Below are 12,071 nucleotides of genomic sequence, written 5' to 3' on the forward strand. Positions count from 1 at the left end.
TCTGTGTTGATGACGTGATTGCACAATTGCGTGAGGATTCTCGTCAGACCACACGTATTGATTATAAAAATTTACAATTAGATCACGTTGGAATGAAGTCCCATCCGTAAAGAGAACATTTGCACTGAAATGAGGATTGACATTGTCGGATGAACCATTCGCAGAAGTGTACCCCTGGAGGCCAGTTAGCTGCTGATAGTGCCTGCACACGCTGTACATGGTACGGAAACAACTGGTTCTCCCGTAGCACTCTCCATACAGTGAAGTGGTCAACGTTACTTTGTGCAGCAGCAACTTCTCTGACGCTGACATTAGGGTTATCGTCAACTGCACGAAGAATTGCCTCGTCCATTGCAGGTGTCCTCGTTGTTCTAGGTCTTCCCCAGTCGCGAATCATAGGCTGGAATGTTCCGTGCTCCCTAAGACGCCGATCAATTGCTTAGAACGTCTTTCTGTCGGGACACCTTCGTTCTGGAAATCTGTCTCGATACAAACGTACCGCGCCACGGCTATTGCCCCGTGCTAATCCATGCATCAAATGGGCATCTGCCAACTCCGCATTTGTAAACATTGCACTGACTGCAAAACCACGTTCATGATGAACACTAACCTGTTGATGCTACGTAATGATGTGCTTGATGCTACTACTGTAGAGCAATGAGTCGTATGTCAACACAAGCACCGAAGTCAACATTACCTTCCTTCAATTGGGCCAACTGGCGGTGAGTCGGGGAAGTACAGTACATACTGACGAAACTAAAATGAGCTCTAACATGGAAATTAAGCGTTTCCGGACACTTGTCCACATAACATCTTTTCTTTATTTGTGTTTCCCGGGTTCGATTCCCGGCGGGGTCAGGGATTTTTTCTGCCTCGTGATGACTGGGTGTTGTGTGATGTCCTTAGTTTAGTTAGGTTTAAGTAGTTCTAAGTTCTAGGGGACTGATGACCCATATGTTAAGTCCCATAGTGCTCAGAGCCTTTATTTGTGTGTGAGGAATGTTTCCTGAAAGTTTGGCCGTACCTTTTTGTGACACCCTGTATTCAGGGTGAGGCAGCTAAGTCATAACACCCCTTGTATCTCCACAAACTTAATAGATAAAAGATGCCGTTTGGACAGTGAACTGCAGGGAGAGGGGTTACTTGAATACATCACAGTTCATGTTTGTGCTATTTTTTATTACAGAAATATGAGGCCATCTTTGGTTTTTTTAAACTGGAACCCTATGTTAAATCTTAGCATAACATGATGGACTTAAAAAGATAGTTTCAAATATGTGTATATCATAACATTTAGGCGAATAGTATTTGAGACACAGATATGTTCTCGTATCGTGTTCTTCCTTCGAAGCGGCGTTGTCCAATGCGTCCTTTCCTGTTGACCACTGAGGAACTTAACAGGGAAGGCGGTGTTTTCGTGCTTCTCGATAACGTCGCAAGGGGACGCACGAGGTAGCTGGAGAGAAGGGTACAAATGTGCTGCTGGGGTAATCAGACGTCTCATTTCATCTACATCTACATCTACATCCGTACTCCGCAAGCCACCTGATGGTGTGTGGCGGAGGGTACCCTGAGTACCTCTATCGGTTCTCCTTTCTATTCCAGTCTCGTATTGTACGTGGAAAGAAGGATTGTCGGTATGCTTCTGTGTGGGCTCTAATCTCTCTGATTTTATCCTCATGGTCTCTTCGAGGGATATACGTAGGAGGGAGCATTATACTGCTTGACTCTTCGGTGAAGGTATGTTCTCGAAACTTTAACAAAAGCCCGTACCGAGCTACTGAGCGTCTCTCCTGCAGAGTCTTCCACTGGAGTTTATCTATCATCTCCGTAACGCTTTCGCAATTACTAAATGATCCTGTAACGAAGCGCGCTGCTCTCCGTTGGATCTTATCTATCTCTTCTATCAACCCTATCTGGTGCGGATCCCACACTGCTGAGCAGTATTCAAGCATTGGGCGAACAAGCGTACTGTAACCTACTTCCTTTGTTGTCGGATTGCATTTCCTTAGGATTCTTCCAATGAATCTCAGTCTGGCATCTGCTTTACCGACGATCAACTTTATATGATCATTCCATTTTAAATCACTCCTAATGCGTACTCCCAGATAATTTATGGAATTAACTGCTTCCAGTTGCTGACCTGCTATTTTGTAGCTAAATGATAAGGGTCCTATCCTTCTATGTATTCGCATCACATTACACTTCGCTACATTGAGATTCAATTGCCATTCCGTGCACCATGCGTCCATTAGCTGCAGATCCTCCTGCATTTCAGTACAGTTTTCCATTGTTGCAACCTCTCGATACACCACAGCATCATCTGCAAAAAGCCTCAGTGAACTTCCGATGTCATCCACCAGGTCGTTTATGTATATTGTGAATAGCAACGGTCCTATGACACTCCCCTGCGGCACACCTGAAATCACTCTTACTTCGGAAGACTTCTCTCCATTGAGAATGACGTGCTGCGATCTGTTATCTAGGAACTCCTCAATCCAATCACACAATTGATCTGATAGTCCGTATGCTCTTACTTTGCTCATTAAACGACTGTGGGGAACTGTGTCAAACGCCTTGCGGAAGTCAAGAAACACGGCATCTACCTGTGAACCCGTGTCTAAGGCCCTCTGAGTCTCGTGGACGAATAGCGCGAGCTGGGTTTCACACGATCGTCTTTTTCGAAACCCATGCTGATTCCTACAGAGTAGATTTCTAGTCTCCAGAAAAGACATTATACTCGAACATAATACGTGTTCCAAAATTCTACAACTGATCGACGTTGGAGATATAGGTCTATAGTTCTGCACATCAGTTCGACGTCCCTTCTTGAGAACGGGGTTGACCTGTGCCCTTTTCCAATCCTTTGGAACGCTTCGCTCTTCTAGAGACCTACGGTACACCGCTGCAAGAAGGGGGGCAAGTTCCTTCGCGTACTCTGTGTAAAATCGAACTGGTATCCCATCAGGACGAGCGGCCTTTCCTCTTTTGAGCGATTTTAATTGTTTCTCTATCCCTCTGTCGTCTACTTCGATATCTACCATTTTGTCAACTGTGCGACAATCTAGAGAAGGAAGCACAGTGCAGTCTTCCTCTGTGAAACAGCTTTGGAAGAAGACATTTAGTATTTCGGCCTTTAGTCTGTCATCCTCTGTTTCAGTACCATTTTGGTCACAGAGTGTCTGGACATTTTGTTTTGATCCACCTACCGCTTTGACACAGGACCAAAATTTCTTAGGATTTTCTGCCAAGTCAGTACATAGAACTTTACTTTCGAATTCATTGAAAGCCTCTCGCATAGCCCTCCTCACACTACATTTCGCTTCGCGTAATTTTTGTTTGTCTGCAAGGCTTTGGCTATGTTTATGTTTGCTGTGAAGTTCCCTTTGCTTCCGCAGCAGTTTTCTAACTCGGTTGTTGTACCACGGTGGCTCTTTCCCATCTCTTACGATCTTGCTTGGCACATACTCATCTAACGCATATTGTACCATGGTTTTGAACTTTGTCCACTGATCCTCAACACTATCTGCACTTGAGACAAAACTTTTGTGTTGAGCCGTCAGGTACTCTGTAATCTGCTTTTTGTCACTTTTGCTAAACAGAAAAATCTTCCTACCTTTCTTAATATTTCTATTTACGGCTGAAATCATCGATGCAGTAACCGCTTTATGATCGCTGATTCACTGTTCTGCATTAACTGATTCAAATAGTTCGGGTCTCTTTGTCACCAGAAGGTCTAATATATTATCGCCACGAGTCGGTTTTCTGTTTAACTTCTCAAGGTAGTTTTCAGATAAAGCACTTAAAAATATTTCACTGGATTCTTTGTCCCTGCCACCCGTTATGAACGTTTGAGTCTCCCAGTCTATATCCGCCAATTTAAAATCTCCACCCAGAACTATAACATGGTGGGGTTCCTTCACTGTTTCCTGGGGCAGACATGTACATCAACGAAGAAAAGTTAGATATGCTTCTAGTGTATGGTGAAAGCAGAAGAAATGCTGCTAGAGCAATAATGCGATATGGAGAGCTGTATCCCGATCGTGAGCGTCTTACGCGCCAGCTTCTTGTACGTATTTGCAAGAAACTACTTGTATCGGGATCATGGAACGCCATAGAGAGGACAAGGCAGAGAACTGCAATTGTGGCGAGGTACATGAAGAGGGCGTTCTAGCGCTGGCGTATAACGACCCTACTGTTTCGTCTCGACGTATCTCCTAAGAATGTGGTATAAGTCAGAGAAGTGTTCTGCGCATATTGCACCTGCATAGATTTCACCCATTTCACATCTCAGTACATCAAGCACTCTCCGGTATGGATTTCGAACGGCGCCAGGAATTTTGTTGGTTTGCTGTGTAACGCCTACAAGATGATCCAACGTTTTTTCAACTTGTGCTTTTTGCTGATGAAGCGACTTTCACCAACCACGGTAATACGAATTTGCGTAACATGCATCACTGGTCATTGGCACCGACAGGTACAGCTTCAGCAACCGTGGAGTGTTAACCTGTGGTGCGGCATCGTCGGAAATGTCATTGTGGGGCCGTACGTCACTCCGGGTATACTACATGGCACTTCGTTCCTGCGAAATGTTCTGCCGATTTTGCTGGAAGAGGTACCACTAACTACGCGTCAGTGCATGTGGTTCCAACATGACGGCTGTCCTGCTCACTCTTCCCGTGTGGCTACAGAGCTGTTAAATCAAAAGGACAACGTGCTGAGGTGAAGTGGCCAGCCGGGTCTCCTGATTCGACCCCTCTTGATTTTTTTCTGTGGGGAGAAATCAAACATGAAGTGTATGCTCAAATACCAACTACGCCAGACGATGTGAAGCAACGTATGAGCACAGCGTGCGTTGATATCTCACGTGACACCCTCGCAGTCGTTCACAGATCATACGAACGGCGACTACAAATGTGCAGCAGATGGGAAGCATTTTGAGCACATGCTTCAGTACAGTTTTGAATCATGTACAGTATGTATTTTGCATCTTTGTGTGTATTTGCTTCGTATTGTGGTCAATAGTAAATATTTTCAAATAAAAAGCAAATACGTACGAAATAATTGTGACCAATAATGGCTTCTTCATTTACATTTGTATTCCTGTTACTTAAAATGTATTAACATCGTGTAGTATTTTAATAGTGTATGTTGTCTACTATTTTGGTATCACAGTTCTCCAATAACTGAATAATATTTGCGGGACATCATCAGTTAATTTTTGCACGAAATATCGCAGTATGTATTACTATTGTCGGGTAAATGGGCGTGTTTGTCTAAGGACGGACTCGCAACGTTTAACATGTACTCTACACAACGGGAAAGGTCGGATTGGACAACGCCGCTTCGAAAGACGAACACGATACGAGAACATATGTGTCTCAAAAACTATTCGCCTAAATGTTATGATATACACATACAGTATTTGAAACCGTCTTTTCAGGCCCGTCATGTTATGCTAAAATTTAACATAGGGTTCCATTAAAAAAAAAAAAAGATGGCCTCATATCTCTGTAATAAAAAATAGCACAAACATGAAATGTAATGTATTCAAGTAGCACCTGTCCTTGCAATTCACTGTCCAAAGGCATCCTTGTATCTATTACGACTGTGGAGATACAAGGGGTGTCATGACTTAGCGGCCTCACCCTGTATAGTAGTTGATTTGTAAGAATAGGTTGGTTTTTTTTATTGACAGTATGCACTGGTTCATCGGATGAAAAAAAATCGTAGAGGTGGTACGATAAAGCTTTCGCTACAACTGAAGTGATTAAAACAAATGTTGTTTCCAGACGTTTAAAATGCCGAGTTAAGCGTTAAAATAACGTTATGGGAAATCTTAAATTTCAAAAGCACCACCTGAAAGGTCACTGTACTGGAACCTCTTTTTATCTGCAAATGAAGTACTGTATATTTTATATACTGATATGGCCTAATGGAATTTTAGATAAAATATGATTTGATAGCTATGTTGCCAAACTTATTGACATCATAACTATAAAGTAATGCCATTATGTAGTTTTAGGAAACAGATGCACTTTCAATACAGTTTCCATTATCGTACGATTAGCCTAATTTTTTTTCCATCACTAGATGCTTGAAAAACACAACACAGCTAATGCTACAGTGATTAGAAAAGATATTTAGAACTTTGTTAATTAGATATCCTTGAAAGTAGTAAAGAAATAGTGTGAGAAGATGGTCTCTTCCTTCGTTGATGCTGCAAATCAAACTAAGATAATTGATAACATAAAGAAATCCAGATAATTCATCATGTTTATTTTGATAATTCTCTGTTTTAAGCCTTTTATAGAGTTAAGTAAATATCATTTTTACATACTTCTGCTTTAATTTTGGATAAGAATAAGTTCTAATTTTGTAGTTATTAACAATCTGCTGCATCATCCAAGAATTTTGGTTTTTGTAAATTATCTTGTAATGTTTGTTCTCAGTTTTCTTTGTGCTTCTTAACTGACCATATTAAGTCTACTGTATGAAGTTCATATATTTTTCTGTTATTAATAGCTGTGTCATTCATTAAAAATGGGTTACATTAATGCTACTGTAAAGCAAAGTATTTTTTTAGAAACTGGATGATTTGTTTTCACTGTGACCTCAGTGATCTCTATTTCCAGTTTGGTTCCCTATCATATGACGATGACGAATTGACAAAGTATTGAAATTTTAACATAAATGGAAACTGTTCAGTTTTGTCTGTAAAAAGTGTCAACTGAAAACTGTTATCTCAGTATTGACATGATTAACAAATAACACACACAGTTCCTTAAGGTATCAAATTTGGGTGCTAACAGTGATGGTCGTCAATTTATTAAGCTTCTCCATCTCAACATCCCACTACAACCCATATGGTATGCCATAGGACTTCCCCAGTTTGATAATCTGAGCTTTTCATCCGAAAATCGTAATTTCGAAACTTACAAGGGCGAGGGTGACTGAATGTTATAGTGACATGAAGAAGAACGTTGCTGTCTTATCATATTCTACAAACTACCAAAAAACGCGTAGAAAATCAAGGTAGTGCTTATTATCAGAAAAGAAAGAAACGCTTCTGTATTGAGGTAAAAACGTCCCATCATAAATGCAGAAAATGAATTCCCAACAGCAACTTAATGAAAAATTTTCCCACTAATTGAAAAAAATGAATAAATACCAAAGGAAGAAATAAATGATTCAAGCTCAACGTATAGTTGCAAACAAGTCCATTGGAGACAAATCATTGGCACAGTTGGAAAAATGGAGAGAGAGATTTTCTCATAACCCTGTTGAAGAAACCATTCCAGCACACATGTAACACCTATATCGATTAGAAGCAGGTTTATACTATGTAACTGTGTATTTGTGATTATGAAGTGTTTGTTCTGTGTTACTCAGGGTCATTGATTTGTCTCGGGAGCTTTAGGGTTTGTAATGTATGTATTGAAAAAACTAAATAATGTTTAAAATAATGAAATTTTATAATGTATGTATGTTTAAAAAGGAAACATCGTATATTGGAAGCTGGTTCATGCTTAGGATACTTGTATTGTATAACGTAGAAGGTATAGGGACGTCCCTCCGCAGCGGAAGTGGTTCGACGCGATGTAAAAGGTGGTTTTGGTGGTCGAACTGGGCTGCTCCTTGGTGGGAACGGTACGCAGTCAGTGGCTATCCGTTGCACGGTACACATCTAAGGTGCCAAGGGATACAACTGGAAGTCGTTTTGCAACGAATTTTGCCTCGGATGTGGATTTGATTGTTGCATGGTACTCTCGGCAATCAGGAATGGCTCTAACACGTTAAAAATCCATCGCCAAGAAGAAATTGTAAAAAGTATTCAAACATCAAGAGCCGTGAGTACAGTTACCCGCCACGTCGCTTGTCAGCACTACTTCGCCACTGCTCCACCAACTTCATGCATACAGAGATGTATCAGAGCATGGACCAGTTAATTTGTGTGAGTGTTCAGAAAACCGAGTATCCTGTTTCAATGAGTTAGTGATTTATTTGTGTGTATTAAATGTGCTAAAATTCAGTGCCAGACACTGTAAATGTTACTCTATAATATACCTGCTTCAGATGTGATGAAAAAGGCACCTAAGTTAAACTTATTTGAAACATAATAGAAAGATAATTGGAATATTATTGCTATTAAAGAAATCTGTTATATTACTATAAACGGGAGTATAAACTGTGCAACTGTGGTATTATTTAATTTTATTTGTGGTATTTATATGTCAGTTAAGTCAGAGACCCCCCCCCCCCCCCCCATGTCCGACTTTAGTTCGGTGCTTCCTGAAGTAACATCTCAATACTGAGTCACGCAATGATAGTGACTGTAACTGTTATTATTATGAGTTAGGTACAATTTTGCTTTCTATGATTACTGGTTTGTGCATTAATGGTAATAATGTTATCCACAACTGAGAGTGCCCTGAATCCGTGTGTATCTTGAGTGCTGTTCAAAGGAAGTCTTAATTAAAGTCACTTCAACAAATAATATTCAATTTTCTTGAACAAAATATTTCAAATTAATGTGCCTAATTGGGCTGGCGACCGTTCGATTTTTCATTCGTATATGAACTTTACAACTTTCATTATCCCCAAACTAAAAGCCTGTTTAGTTTTTCTGTTAATTACAAGATATTCAAAATTACTGTCCGATACCCTTATCCGTTAGGAAAACGAGCGGTCAAAACTCAAAATCCTTCCAGAGGGGAACATTAGGTTGTGTATGACAAATGAGTGTTATACACACACGAAACGATTTAAGGAAACAACAAAGGTATTGATCTGTTAAAGACTGCAATGGAGCTCCGTATGCCACGGCAAACTGGCTGACACTCACGGCGGCGGTGCACAAATGCTGCGCAGCTAGCGCCATTCGACGGCCAACACCGCGGTTCCTGGTGTGTCCGCTGTGCCGAGCGTGTGATCATTGCTTGTACAGCCCTCTCGCAGTGTCCGGAGCAAGTATGGTGGGTCTGACACACCGGTGTCAATGTGTTCTTTTTTCCATTTCCAGGAGTGTATCAGGCGAGTAAGACGCGAATAGTGTGGTGCTGTAATGGTTCAAATGGCTCTGAGCACTATGGGACTCAATTGCTGTGGTCATTAGTCCCCTAGAACTTAGAACTACTTAAACCTAACTAACCTAAGGACCTCACACATGTCCATGCCCGAGGCAGGATTCGAACCTGCGACCGTAGCAGTCGCACGGTTCCGGACTGCGCGCCTAGAACCGCGAGACCACCGCGGCCGGCGTGGCGCTGGAAATTCATCACTTAACTAGGAACGGCGGACGGACAACAGCGAGAGATTAAAACTGACCTAAAGAGATATTATGAAACGCTTTACGCCGCTACGCCTGTGGACCTGGCAGCGATGGAATAACTACTGTCGGTAACAGGCTGCAGCACCGGTCAGACAGAGGAGATAGGGTTTGCTGGCGCAACTGACGGAAGAGGAAGTGGATGACGCGCTGATGAAAGGCCTAGAAAACAAGTCACCCCTGCAAGATGGAACAGCAGTGGAGCTCTACAACTCATTTACGAAGTCATAAATAAACCAAAAATATTGGCATCTTAACTAAAAAAGCCAAAATTATAAATACATAAAATAATAAGAACCAAAATCAACCAATAAAGGGAAATATAAAGTGTTAGAAAAATCATAAACCTTAAATAAAACCAACAACAAAGATGTGATGAAAAAGGCACCTAAGTTAAACTTATTTGAAACATAATTTAGCCTTGATTACTATCGTGAACGATTCTTTTGAAGTTAATCGAGCTCAGTGTTGAATAATTTGCTTTGAATATTAAAAACGTAAACTGTTCAAAGTGAGGCTAAGAATTAAATTTAGTTGAATTGAATCTTACTACTGAAATAATCATAAAGTTTGACTATTGATACAGTATCAATTTATGGGTCCGCACCATATTATTTTCATTTTAGAAAGATAATTGGAATATTATTGCTATTAAAGAAATCTGTTATATTACTATAAACGGGAGTATAAACTGTGCAACTGTGGTATTATTTAATTTTATTTGTGGTATTTATATGTCAGTTAACTCAGAGCCCCCCCCCCCCCCCCATGTCCGACTTTAGTTCGGTGCTTCCTGAAGTAACATCTCAATACTGAGTCACGCAATGATAGTGACTGTAACTGTTATTATTATGAGTTAGGTACAATTTTGCTTTCTATGATTACTGGTTTGTGCATTAATGGTAATAATGTTATCCACAACTGAGAGTGCCCTGAATCCGTGTGTATCTTGAGTGCTGTTCAAAGGAAGTCTTAATTAAAGTCACTTCAACAAATAATATTCAATTTTCTTGAACAAAATATTTCAAATTAATGTGCCTAATTGGGCTGGCGACCGTTCGATTTTTCATTCGTATATGAACTTTACAACTTTCATTATCCCCAAACTAAAAGCCTGTTTAGTTTTTCTGTTAATTACAAGATATTCAAAATTACTGTCCGATACCCTTATCCGTTAGGAAAACGAGCGGTCAAAACTCAAAATCCTTCCAGAGGGGAACATTAGGTTGTGTATGACAAATGAGTGTTATACACACACGAAACGATTTAAGGAAACAACAAAGGTATTGATCTGTCTGTTCGGAAGTGTTACTGAAGTCTACTTGCAAACCTGGATCCAGTGTCTGGAACACTATGTAGCCTCACTTATTTAAATAAACATATTGTAATTTATTATGGCAACCCTCACTGGTACACACTGGCAGAAGGTAGGGAGGTTACACTTTCAAAGTTATAATAAAATATGAAAGCTGTCCTGTTTTACGTGAGAAACTGTTTCGTACAATCTTTTCTGCAATCTAGACGGTAGCGTAGAAGTAAATGATAGCTACAATTACCATTGTAGTTGGTCGACACAAGTGTGCCCACGTAGCCCTGATGAGCAGTATAAAAGTACCTCCCGATGTTTCATCGAAGAGTACCACATTTCCAGAGTTTATGAAACATTTTCTTTTATGAGACTGCGGTAAAAGAAGAGCATTATGCACTCTTATCAGTGGCATTAAAAGGTCCAATTGTGGCCGTTTATACATGCAACGTCGTTTCAGCGAACAACTCCTTCCACTTCAGGCATGGAAACCTGGCCTGATCCTCATTCCGACTACATTTTCAGCAGGTAAGCGACTCAGACCTAAATGCCACGAAACGAATTTAGCTAACAAACAGAAGCTTTCGAATATCATAAGCACATGCAACTAGCGCGTTTCATTTATAATGTCAGATACTAAAAATCTCAGAAGAGATTGGCGTCGTATACTTGTAACGGCCATTCATAGTGTTGCGTATACTGGGTTACATCAAGAAAAATACTTGCACATGGACGAAGTGTAAGGGATGTCAGAAAAATCTACATTTTGGCCTGGTTTTCTGCAGGACTGATGGACATGTGTGATGTAGCCTTGCCGGCCGTGGTGGCCGAGCGGTTCTAGGCGCTCAGTCCGTAATTGCGCGACTGCTACGATCGCAGGTTTGAATCCTGCCTCGGGAATGAATGTGTGTGATGTCCTTAGGTTAGTTAGGTTTAAGTAGTTTTAAGTTCTAGGGGACTGATGACCACAGCTGTCAAGTCCCATAGTGCTCAGAGCCATTTGAACCATTTCATGTAGCCCATTCCGTATATAGCGGTGTCACACATAGTGTGCACATCAACAAAGATTCAAAATTCGTTCACCTAGTCGAAATAAAATTTTCGACTTTTTAGGCATTCAAAGGGGAAAGTATGTTGTATCGTAAAAAGTGGCTTTAGGCTAGTATACTGTGACAGGAAAGCAGTAAGTGTATATACTCTGTGGAGCAACGTTCTTCTTTTTAGGGGATTCTAGTGCCCTTGAATACAGAAAGATAATTTTGACAAAAAAGCCGGAGAAAGTCATAGATATTTGGGCCAAGGATTCCTACATGGTGCAGTTTCACCTTCCTTCATTTCAAAATGGCTCTGAGCACTATGGGACTTAACAGCTGTGGTCATCAGTCCCCTAGAACTTAGAACTACTTAAACCTAACTAACCTAAGGACATCACACACA

This window comes from Schistocerca gregaria, chromosome X (assembly GCF_023897955.1).
Source record: "Schistocerca gregaria isolate iqSchGreg1 chromosome X, iqSchGreg1.2, whole genome shotgun sequence".
NCBI lineage: Eukaryota > Metazoa > Arthropoda > Insecta > Orthoptera > Acrididae > Schistocerca > Schistocerca gregaria.